Source organism: Conger conger, chromosome 7, assembly GCF_963514075.1.
Source record: "Conger conger chromosome 7, fConCon1.1, whole genome shotgun sequence".
In the NCBI taxonomy this organism is placed as follows: domain Eukaryota; kingdom Metazoa; phylum Chordata; class Actinopteri; order Anguilliformes; family Congridae; genus Conger; species Conger conger.
In genome coordinates, this window is record NC_083766.1 from 62,721,242 (window position 1) to 62,732,962 (window position 11,721).

An 11,721-nucleotide genomic window follows, 5' to 3' on the forward strand; every position below is an offset into this window, starting at 1 on the left:
GGACCAGGCTGATGAATATACCACATGATGTTTTTTCCAGCTACGCAAAAAAAACTCAAAAAACTATTTGCATTACAATATCCTTTAAATGAACTTCATAGGAAACATCAATCTTGTCTTCCACTACTTAAGGAAATTGCAAGAGGTTCTGCAGGGGCCATTATAAGATGGATGTTTAATCAGATTTATTCAGAAAGAGGGGAGAATGCCAGGAGGAGCTTAGAGCATAAATTCAATCAGCCTGCCAAGACTGATGCCAGTGTAGGGGAAAGCTTCATATCCATGAAACTATTTAGAAAATAAATAAATCACATATGATTATAGTCTTCCAAATGGTCCCTTAAAAAGTTAAGGAATGTTTTTGGAATGCTTCAAGGGATGGTCACTGTTCTAAAATTCGATGTCAGTGTTCTAGAACTCCATTGCTTTCAATTCCTTTTGACATCAGCATTAGAATGTTCAGTTAAGAACATTCCAATCACATATTTGTGACCTCTTTAGAGCGTTAATGCACCCTCTCCGCCCCCTCAAACAAGCCCACAGTGACCAGATTAACACTTCTCAGTGGTTGCCATTGATAATTGTAAGTTTTACCATCATTTTTATTCCTGACAATGTGTTATATACTCAATAGATACACTCAGTCAAGAGAATATTTTGGATTCAGTACAAGCTTCAGACTGTATAAGTTTTCAGAGAAATAACTATCACTGGGAGATGAGCCAAACGTGAAACTCTTGACACAAATGTGACTTTTCTTGACGATCCCGTAGCATGCAGTTTTCATGAATTTAGGAACACAATCTCTCAGTCAGAAATGATAATCCTGTAATGGATTGTTTTGTTGTTAGCTAGGCTACGATAGGCTAGGCTACGACGTTAGCCATCCGGCTAGAGCCTGGCTGCATTTAGACGGCATCTAAAATGTCGGAAAGACCTTTTGAATGACGCTTATATCGGCCTGCCTTACTTGGACTTACTAACACGTTAGAATATAGAATCTAAACATTTTCTGCAATAAGAATGTATCTACTACTACCTCGTTTCAGAAGGAGAACTGGTCCTTTTCGCTATTTAGCACATTGCGGCCTAAATGTGACACGTGGAAGTAAAATTTTACATTAAAGTGAAATAGCTAAATGGGAAACACTTCCAAGACTTTGGTTTTTTCAATTTTGGTTGGCATTCATATTGCGCCTTTATCCAAAGGACGATACAATTGATGCTTCTCATTTACCCATTCATATACACACACACACCAACGGCTACTGGCTGCCATGCAAGGTGCCAACCTTGACACATAACCGAAAGAATACAGGACATGGTGAAGAATGTGTGTGTGGTACACTGGGCTGGTTACATACATGGATTTATTGAATATTCATATTTTATACAAACTAATAATGTGATAATAATGTGTATATGCCGCTGTGTGTGCAGTCATGCTGTACCTGGTTTAGGAGGCTTTCCTGGGTACTGACCCACTCCTCCTGGTCCAACTCCGCCCACTCCCCCAGGCCCGACTCCACCCACTCCTCCTGGTCTGACTCCGCCCACTCCTCCAACTCCGCCCACTCCTCCTGGTCCAGCTCCGCCCACTCCCCCAGGCCAAACTCCACCCACTCCTCCAGGTCCGACTCCACCCACTCCTCCAGGTCCGACTCCACCCACTCCTCCTGGTCTAACTCCACCCACTCCTCCTGGTCCGACTCCACCCACTCCCCCAGGCCAAACTCCGCCCACTCCTCCAGGTCCGACTCCACCCACTCCCCCAGGCCAAACTCCACCCACTCCTCCAGGTCCGACTCCACCCACTCCTCCAGGTCCGACTCCACCCACTCCTCCTGGTCTAACTCCGCCCACTCCCCCAGGTCCGACTCCACCCACTCCCCCAGGCCAGACTCCGCCCACACCTCCTGGTCTGACTCCACCCACTCCTCCAACTCCGCCCACTCCCCCTGGTCCGACTCCACCCACTCCTCCGTGACCTGAAATATACATAACACAAGACTAAGCACATTAGACTAAACAAAGTTATTTATTAAAACTTTAATGTTATTTAAAAACAATAATAAATTACTATTGATTATTAAATATTAACATGCTTCCACAGTGTAGCGCAGAGCAGCTATTTAAAGTCATACTATACCCGGTTTAGGAGGCTTTCCTGGGTACTTTAGACCTGAAAAACAATAATTACATTTTAATCAAGCAATCAAGCTCTTTTTCAAAATCAGGTGCACATACTGTGGTCCAGAGAGGTGTGTCTGCTCCTTTAAGGTTAAATGTTCTGCTATCTATTAATAGCTACCTATAAAAAAACTGCCAATCAGGCCCTCAAGAGTGCATTTCCCATTCCCTTGGACATTATGACATCATAATCATGGAAAGATTCCTTCCTTGTCATGTGATCGTCAGTCATATCAGAATTGTCCAATCACTGGAATTTACTCAGTAAACTGCATGTCATTACAGTGGAAGAGAGCAAAAACTGTAACATTTGGTTCAGTAAAGAATGACATCATTGGCAATGGCAGATCAAACTTAAAACGATGGAACTTTTTACCGTTAAACTCAACGGAACAACAAATACGGGTGTGGGGCAGCACAACAAAACATCACAGCATGGACACATAGATCAAAGAGCTATTCCAAACGCAATTCTGCTCTTCTTCTCTGTCTTGGAAGTGGCCTCTATTACAGGACACCTAGCGACATTACGTATATTAAATTTATTTTACTGAAGATACCCAACATTTCTCGACAGTCGGCGACGGTTGTTCAGAAAGCCGCCAAAAACGTCTCCTGTGTGTCAAAATGACTCATCATCTCAGCAGAGCTTTCAAACACTGCCAAAATGCTGCACAGCGTTCTCACACGTCCCCGTGCGTGAATGCAAAGTGAAATCTCTAAATGTTTTTGCAGCAGCTTGATCAGGAGGAGCAGGAACGCATCAGCCCCGCAAATGTGCAAACACTCTCAGAAATAGGTGTGTAAAATTGTACCCCTAGCCAGCAATATATAACTCAATTGTACCTTTTACTCATTTGTACCCAAACATTACGGTACTTTTAGGGTACACAAGACTGTACACACCTGAAAACCAACATCACAAACTAAAGGACCCCACCACATACACTGTTCATGAGCTCTGCTGTAATTAGCAGGATCTGCAGTAACAGACAGAAGGGGCTTGTAATTAAGATGAAATGCCAACGGTCTGGAAGTCCGCGCAGGTCGTGCCCCTGCTTAAAGGGGGTGACACCAGTGACCTAAACAATTATCGTCCCATCTCTAGACTGTGCTGCCTAGCTAAGGTTTTAGAAACCCTGGCAATTGAACAGCTGCGGGCTTTTTTAGACGCATACAATATCCTACATTCACACCAATCAGGATTCAGACCCGGTCATAGCACTGTTACTGCCACTTCCCTCGTCCTTAATGATATTGTGAATGGTCTTGATAATCGCCAACATTGTGCTGCCCTCTTTGTCGACCTGTCTAAGGCCTTCGACACTGTTGATCATGGTATTTTGTTAAGTATGTTAGCTTCCATTGGCCTGGATGACCTTTCTCTTAGTTGGTTCTCTAACTACTTGTCTGGGAGAAAGCAGTCAGTTGTTGCTGGCAATCTTAGATCCAGCTCTTTATCTGTTGTTAAGGGTGTCCCACAAGGGTCCATTACTGGTCCAATTTTATTCACTCTTTATATAAATAATATTCTTTTCCCTTCTGTACACACTAATGTCCATTATTATGCGGACGATACAATAATTTACTGCTTTGGTCCCACCCCAGCTCAGGCAGCTGCAAGCCTGCAGTCAGCCTTCGACACTTTCCAACGATCTCTGCATGATCTCAAATTAGTCTTAAACTCAAACAAAACTAAATGGATGTTTTTCTCTCGATCGTCAATTGTTAACAATAGCCTTTCTCTCCACTCTCTGCAGGGAGAACTAATTGATTTTGTCGACTCATTTAAATATCTGGGTATTTGGCTGGATACCAAGCTCTCTTTTCGCACACATATTGAACATCTTATAAAGAAGCTGAGGGTTAAAATTGGCTTTCTTTACAGGAATAAATCCTGTTTTTCTCTTCAAACCAGGAAATCCATTGTTCAGTCCCAAATTATGTCTGTTTTTGATTATGGTGATATTGTGTATATGCATGCTTCTCCAGCCATTTTGAAGCTGCTTGATGCTGTGTATCATAGTGCTCTGCGCTTTGTAACGGGTGATGGTTTTCTTACTCACCGATGTGTTTTGTACGAAAAATTGGGTTGGTCGTCCCTAACTGCACGAAGAGAGCTACATTCGCTTCTATTCATCTATAAAGCTCTAATTGGTAAACTCCCATCATATTTATCCTCGCTCCTCATTCACAACTCTATGAGTTGCCGAACACGCTCGCAGTCACACATCAGATTGCTCATTCCGCGCGTGAGGACAGAATATGGAAAGTCTGCTTTTTCTCACTATGCTCCGGACAAGTGGAATAGGCTCCAGGACACTCTAAAATGGGATCGTTTTGTTTCTCTAGACTCTTTTAGAGTGCTCCTCGTGGGTACCATGATTGAGAACTGCTCGTGTTTTACCTGATTTTTAGTGTCCTATCACTTATTATCTGTTTTTTTATAACTTATTTTTTGTCTGCTCTTATCTTGTCTGTTGCAACCTGTATCTTTTATATATGTTTTTTGTAAACAGGGCACCCTTGAAAATGAGAGCTTGCTCTCAAGGGACTTCCCTGTATAAATAAAGGTCAAATAAAAATAAAATTAAAAAAAAAAGATGGACGTATACTATACCTCCACCAGGAACTCCACCCACTCCTCCTGGACCAACACTGCCAACTCCTCCTGGTCCAACACCTCCAACTCCACCCACTCCCCCAGGCCAAACTCCGCCCACTCCTCCTGGTCCGACTCCGCCCACTCCTCCTGGTCCGACTCCGCCCACTCCCCCAGGCCAAACTCCGCCCACTCCTCCTGGTCCGACTCCGCCCACTCCTCCTGGTCTGACTCCGCCCACTCCTCCAACTCCACCTACTCCCCCAGGCCAAACTCCGCCCACTCCTCCTGGTCCGACTCCGCCCACTCCTCCTGGTCCGACTCCGCCCACTCCTCCTGGTCTGACTCCGCCCACTCCTCCAACTCCACCCACTCCCCCAGGCCAAACTCCGCCCACTCCTCCTGGTCCGACTCCGCCCACTCCTCCTGGTCTGACTCCGCCCACCCCTCCAACTCCACCCACTCCCCCAGGCCAAACTCCGCCCACTCCTCCTGGTCCGACTCCGCCCACTCCTCCTGGTCTGACACCGCCCACTCCTCCAACTCCACCCACTCCTCCATTTCCTGGCACATAACCTGGAGAAAACGGGACATGGTGAAGAATGTGTGTGAATTTATTTAATGTTCATACTGTATAAAAACTGAATGCTCAGATATAGTATGGTGTTAATATGCTGTCAGTGTAGAGCAGGGTCAGTGTCTCTTTGCAGTCATACTGTACCTGGTTTTGGAGGCTTTCCTGGATACTTTCGACCTGAAAAACAGCAGTGATTTAATTTCACTCAGACGTCAGTTATGAAGTAGGAAAAGTGCTAATATGACAAAGATGGAGGGATGGTACTATACCTCCACTGGGTAGGCCTCCAGCACCAGGGCCAGCCCCACCCACTCCACCAGGTCCAACTCCACCCACTCCTCCTGGCAAAACTCCGCCTACTCCCCCTGGTCCAACTCCGCCCACTCCCCCTGGCCAAACTCCACCCACTCCTCCAACTCCGCCCACTCCTCCTGGTCTAACTCCACCCACTCCTCCAACTCCGCCTACTCCACCTGGCCAAACTCCGCCCACTCCCCCAGGTCCAACTCCGCCCACTCCCCCTGGCCAAACTCCACCCACTCCTCCAACTCCGCCCACTCCTCCTGGTCTAACTCCACCCACTCCTCCAACTCCGCCTACTCCACCTGGCCAAACTCCGCCCACTCCCCCAGGTCCAACTCCGCCTACTCCCCCAGGCCAAACTCCGCCCACTCCTCCTGGTCCAACTCCGCCCACTCCTCCTGGTCTAACTCCACCCACTCCTCCAACTCCGCCTACTCCACCTGGCCAAACTCCGCCCACTCCCCCAGGTCCAACTCCGCCTACTCCCCCAGGCCAAACTCCGCCCACTCCCCCAGGTCCAACTCCGCCCACTCCTCCTGGTCTAACTCCACCCACTCCTCCTGGCAGAACTCCGCCCACTCCTCCTGGTCTAACTCCGCCCACTCCTCCAACTCCACCCACACCGTAACCTGAGGTAAACAGGACAGGAAGTTGAGATACAAATAATTGTACACAGCACTGTAGCATAATATTACAGTGAGGTGCATAAGTACATAATTCCCCCATTTCAGGGGCGCAAAAGTAATTGGCCAGTCTCAGATGTTTCTGATTAGTCAGGTGTATTCAATCACGTCTTGAGTCTTGGCTTTTGATTGCATTTGGAGACAGTTATTGGTATTTTGACAACATGATGACCAGAGTCGCCATAATGAGTCGCCTAATTCGTAATGAAAACCCAACCACCGGTCCAATATCTCAGAAACACTCTTCATGAGGTAGGCATGGATGTATCAGGACCAAGATTGACTTGTATCAGAGTGATGGCAAAAGTGTGGTGTATGTGTTATAGTTTGGGTATGTATGGCTACCACAGGTGCTGGCTCACATTGATAATGTAATTGCTGATATCAGCAACAGAAAGGATTCTGAAGTGTACAGAAGCATCATATCTGCTCGAGTACAATCAAATGCTTCCAAACTCATTGGACTCCAATAATAATAATCCAAACGCACCAGTGCTCTCCTTCTCCTTAAGCATGTTCCAAACGCACTGGTGCTCTCCTTCTCCTTAACCATGTTCCAAACGCACCAGTGCTCTCCTTCTCCTTAACCATGTTCCAAATGCACTGGTGCTCTCCTTCTCCTTAACCATGTTCCAAAGAGTTTGTACACCAATTGTTTGGCCTATTCTTTAACTGTTTATTTTATTTCTCAGCCACAAAAGCTTACAGCGTTCTTATACCTGCACTAAGGAAAAGACTGAATGCACCTGACTATCAGAAACAGCTGCCAACTGTCCAATAACTGTCCACAAAAATGGGGGGACTATATATAAAAGGGGACTTAATTCCAGCACTGATCAATTAATATCGATGTACATATCATGATATTGAAAGTGACAGTTTGCACTTTAACATCTATTCACTGTTTCATTTCAAATCCAGTGTGCTGGATTGCCGAACCAAAAACCGACCTTGTTCCACTGTTCAAATTCACCATATGTTAATATTTTAAACATGTTAATATTTAAACTGCTGTAGATAAACAGTATAGAGTGTTTGCTGTACCTGGTTTAGGAGGCTTTCCTGGATACTTCTGACCAACTCCTCCTGGTCCGACTCCACCCACTCCTCCAACTCCGCCCACTCCCCCTGGTCTTACTCCGCCCACTCCTCCTGGTCCAACTCCGCCAACTCCTCCTGGTCTGACTCCGCCCATTCCTCCAACTCCGCCCACTCCTCCTGGTCCAACTCCGCCCACTCCACCTGGCCAAACTCCGCCCACTCCTCCTGGTCCAACTCCGCCCACTCCTCCTGGTCCGACTCCACCAACTCCTCCTGGTCTGACTCCGCCCACTCCTCCAACTCCGCCCACTCCTCCTGGTCCAACTCCGCCCACTCCACCTGGCCAAACTCCGCCCACTCCTCCTGGTCCGACTCCGCCCACTCCTCCAGGTCCAACTCCGCCCACTCCACCTGGCCAAACTCCGCCCACTCCTCCTGGTCCGACTCCGCCCACTCCTCCTGGTCCAACTCCGCCCACTCCACCTGGCCAAACTCCGCCCACTCCCCCTGGTCCAACTCCGCCCACTCCTCCTTGTCCAACTCCGCCCACTCCTCCTGGTCTGACTCCGCCCACTCCTCCAACTCCGCCCACTCCTCCTGGTCTGACTCCGCCCACTCCTCCAACTCCGCCCACGCCGTAACCTGAGGTAAACAGGACATGAATTCGAGAGACAAATGAACAGTTGTACACAGCACTGTAGCATATTACAGAGAGGTCCATAAGTATTTGGACAGTGGTACAATTTTTGTTTTGGCTCGGTTAATTACAGTGGGATCTAAAAGTCTGAGACCACATTGACCAATCTGGGATTTGTTTTTCATGTAATCCTGGAAGTACACAGTAGAAGTTTCACTAGCGGTCTCAGATGTCTGGACCCCACTGTGCATCCCAATTTATACATGTTAGGTGGCCAAACATAATTGGTCAGTAGGTGTCTCTTCTGTTTCTGAATAGTCAGGTGTATTCAATCACTTCCTTAGTACAGGTATACGAAAGTTTTCAGTATCTAGTCATAATGCGTGGCTTTGTATTGCCTTTGGAGTCTGTTTTTGGTGTTTTGTTGACATGAGGACCAGTTGAAATACCCTCATATTATATAGGGTAGACCCTCATAAGTGACAGTCTGCACTTAAAGATCATATCCAGTGCTTCATTTCAAATCCAATGTGCTGGAGTACAGAGCCAAATGAACATAGCTGTCCAATTGCATTGTATTGTACATACACAAATTGACCTCATGTTACTTGTAAATGTAACATGTAAATAAACAGTGTAGAAGAGGGTGTGTGTTTGCAGTCATACTGTACCTGGTTTAGGAGGCTTTCCTGGATACTTTTGACCAACTCCCCCAGGCCCGACTCCGCCCACTCCTCCAACTCCGCCCACTCCTCCTGGCCAAACCCCGCCCACACCTCCAGGTCTGACTCCTCCCACTCCTCCAACTCCAGCCGCACCACCTGGTCCAACTCCGCCCACTCCTCCTGGCCAAACTCCACCAACTCCACCAGGTCCAACTCCGCCCACTCCTCCTGGCCAAACTCCACCAACTCCACCAGGTCCAACTCCACCCACTCCTCCTGGCCAAACTCCACCCACTCCTCCTGGTCCAACTCCGCCCACTCCTCCGACTCCGCCCACTCCTCCTGGTCTAACTCCGCCCACTCCGGCAGGTCCAACTCCGCCCACTCCTCCGACTCCACCCACTCCTTTTCACAGCAAAACATGAAAACAGAAATATTTCATGACTGTTTTTTGACATTTCATATGCACATATTAATATGGCGGTTAATACAGATTGAGGCTGAATGCAGATCTGGACCCGGCCATTTTCCCTCAAGGAACATGGTGGAAATGCACCTTTGAGCTTGTGAATTCATCCTTGATCATTTTAGATGTATGAAAGGACTGCATGAATGCAGTATTGGGTGTATTTTATTCACTGTCAAATCTATCATATTGTTCTTATTAAATATCCTTTAATTTCCTTGCTATTCGTTTCAGTGAGGTCACACAAATGAATCGGAGTGAATGGAAGCCTATCTATCCTATAACTATAACCATAACTGCAAGCGTAACAATGTGAGCATCCACAGTGATGAACGCTAACCTTCTGCAAATCATTTTTTAAGGCGACGCCCTGTAAATTTAGATTTAGATTGGCTGTCATTGTTTTATGAGTCATGCAGCTGGAGAAATCGCTCTGCAAGTGATGCCCAGCGATATCGTTTGATGCCCGGGACCCACCTGGAGTTTTCAGGGGCTTGGCTGCGGGTAGAGACCCCCCGGCCCCCACTGCTCCGACTGACGCCACCGCTCCAGAACCGGGCCCAGAACCGATCCCGCCGAGGCCCGTCCCGACCCCCGCCACCGCTCCAGAACCGGGCCCAGAACCGATCCCGCCGAGGCCCGTCCCAACCCCCACCCCGGCCCCGGAACCGGCTCCTCCATAGTACGGGCCTGCGGGACGGAGAGAGGTCCACATAGGACACCGTGTCTGCCACACACTACTACCACAGAGACCACAAAATACCTCGACCTCGGGCTATGACTGGGAGGCAGGAGGTTTGTAGTTGAAACCGCAGGGTAACCACAATGAGATCAGTGCAGCTGCTGGGCCCTTGAGCAAGGCCCGTAACCCCACATTGCTGCAGGGAGGGGTTGACCCCCAGCTAAGTTAAATCAACCGTAAGATATTTTAGTCTTATATTGAGACTTTTACTCTTTTGCTGAATAATATGCGACACTGCCTCTGAGGACAGAGTTGCTCCGGCCTCTTACCACCGTAGCCTGTGATTGGCAGCCCGCCTGCACCAGTAGGACCTGTGGGAGGAACGAACCAATCAGCAAACGACCACGGAATGGACCAATCAGCATGAGACTGAGAAACGGACCAATCAGCGTGGGACTGATGAATGGACCAATCTCTTATTATACACCATTATTGTATGTGAAGCAGACCCAGGAGGTAGCAATATGTTACAAATACTTCATTATTATTATTATTCTTATAATTAGTAGTAGTAGTAGTAGTAGTATTATCATTAGGGGAAATGCTAGCGCGGTCGTGGCGCTGGGTTTTGCCCACCTATTCCTGTCGGTCCGGGAGACAAGCCGCCGCCGCCGATTCCAATACCGAGCCCGACTCCACCAGTAGGCCCAACTCCAGTACCTATGCCAACACCAGCTCCAGCTCCAGAACCAGTACCAATGCCCACACCGGTCCCAGTTCCAGCACCAATGCCTACACCGACACCCAAACCCACACCTGCTGAATGAAGCAGAACCAGCCGTTAGCACCTCTTCCCCCTCTGTGTTCTGCATGGCTGATGAGGGGCTCCAGCACAGGTTAGATGTTAGAATAGAGGTGCCTTATCGTTAGAAAGTCTCACTGGTCATTCAGCAGTTAGGGAACCGTTGACTTACCTGTAGGACCTGGGGGGAGGGAGAGAGAGAGAGAGAGAGAGGGAGAGAGAGAGAGAGCGTTAGAGAGGGAGAGAGAGAGGGAGAGGGAGAGAGAGAGGGAGAGAAAATATTAAACCACTTTGTTTGTCTCTGTGCTGCTCATGTAGAATTGACATTAGTACACAGACGCTAGATAGCTCTGTTTGGAGATCAGTGACACATGAACAGCCTCCTCATGCTGAGCTCCGCGCTGGGAGATGGAGGGTCCAGGGCTGACTGGGCCCTCAGAGAGACCTGGTCCAGGGCTGACTGGGCCCTCAAAGAGACCTGGTCCAGGGCCATGGCTGACTGGGCCCTCAGAGAGACCTGGTCCAGGGCCATGGCTGACTGGGCCCTCAGAGAGACCTGGTCCAGGGCCATGGCTGACTGGGCCCTCAGAGAGACCTGGTCCAGGTCCATGGCTGACTGGGCCCTCAGAGAGACCTGGTCCAGGGCCATGGCTGACTGGGCCCTCAGAGAGACCTGGTCCAGGGCTGACTGGGCCCTCAGAGAGACCTGGTCCAGGGCTGACCGGGCCCTCAGAGAGACCTGGTCCAGGGCCATGGCTGACTGGGCCCTCAGAGAGACTTGGTCCAGGTCCAGGGCTGACTGGGCCCTCAGAGAGACCTGGTCCAGGGCCATGGCTGACTGGGCCCTCAGAGAGACCTGGTCCAGGGCCATGGCTGACTGGGCCCTCAGAGAGACCTGGTCCAGGTCCATGGCTGACTGGGCCCTCAGAGAGACCTGGTCCAGGGCCATGGCTGACTGGGCCCTCAGAGAGACCTGGTCCAGGGCTGACTGGGCCCTCAGAGAGACCTGGTCCAGGGCTGACCGGGCCCTCAGAGAGACCTGGTCCAGGGCTGACCGGGCCCTCAGAGAGACC

At 49.0% G+C, this 11,721-nt stretch overlaps 1 long non-coding RNA gene across 1 annotated transcript; it reads right to left on the bottom strand.

Annotated features, from left to right (window-relative positions):
- Positions 1-9,829: 9,829 nt before the first annotated feature.
- LOC133132288 (uncharacterized) lies at positions 9,830-11,097 on the bottom strand. Its single transcript, XR_009709108.1, has 3 exons — positions 10,483-11,097; positions 10,176-10,217; positions 9,830-9,854 (listed from the first exon to the last, which is right to left on the bottom strand). It is a non-coding gene; the product is annotated as an uncharacterized LOC133132288 (long non-coding RNA).
- Positions 11,098-11,721: the final 624 nt, after the last annotated feature.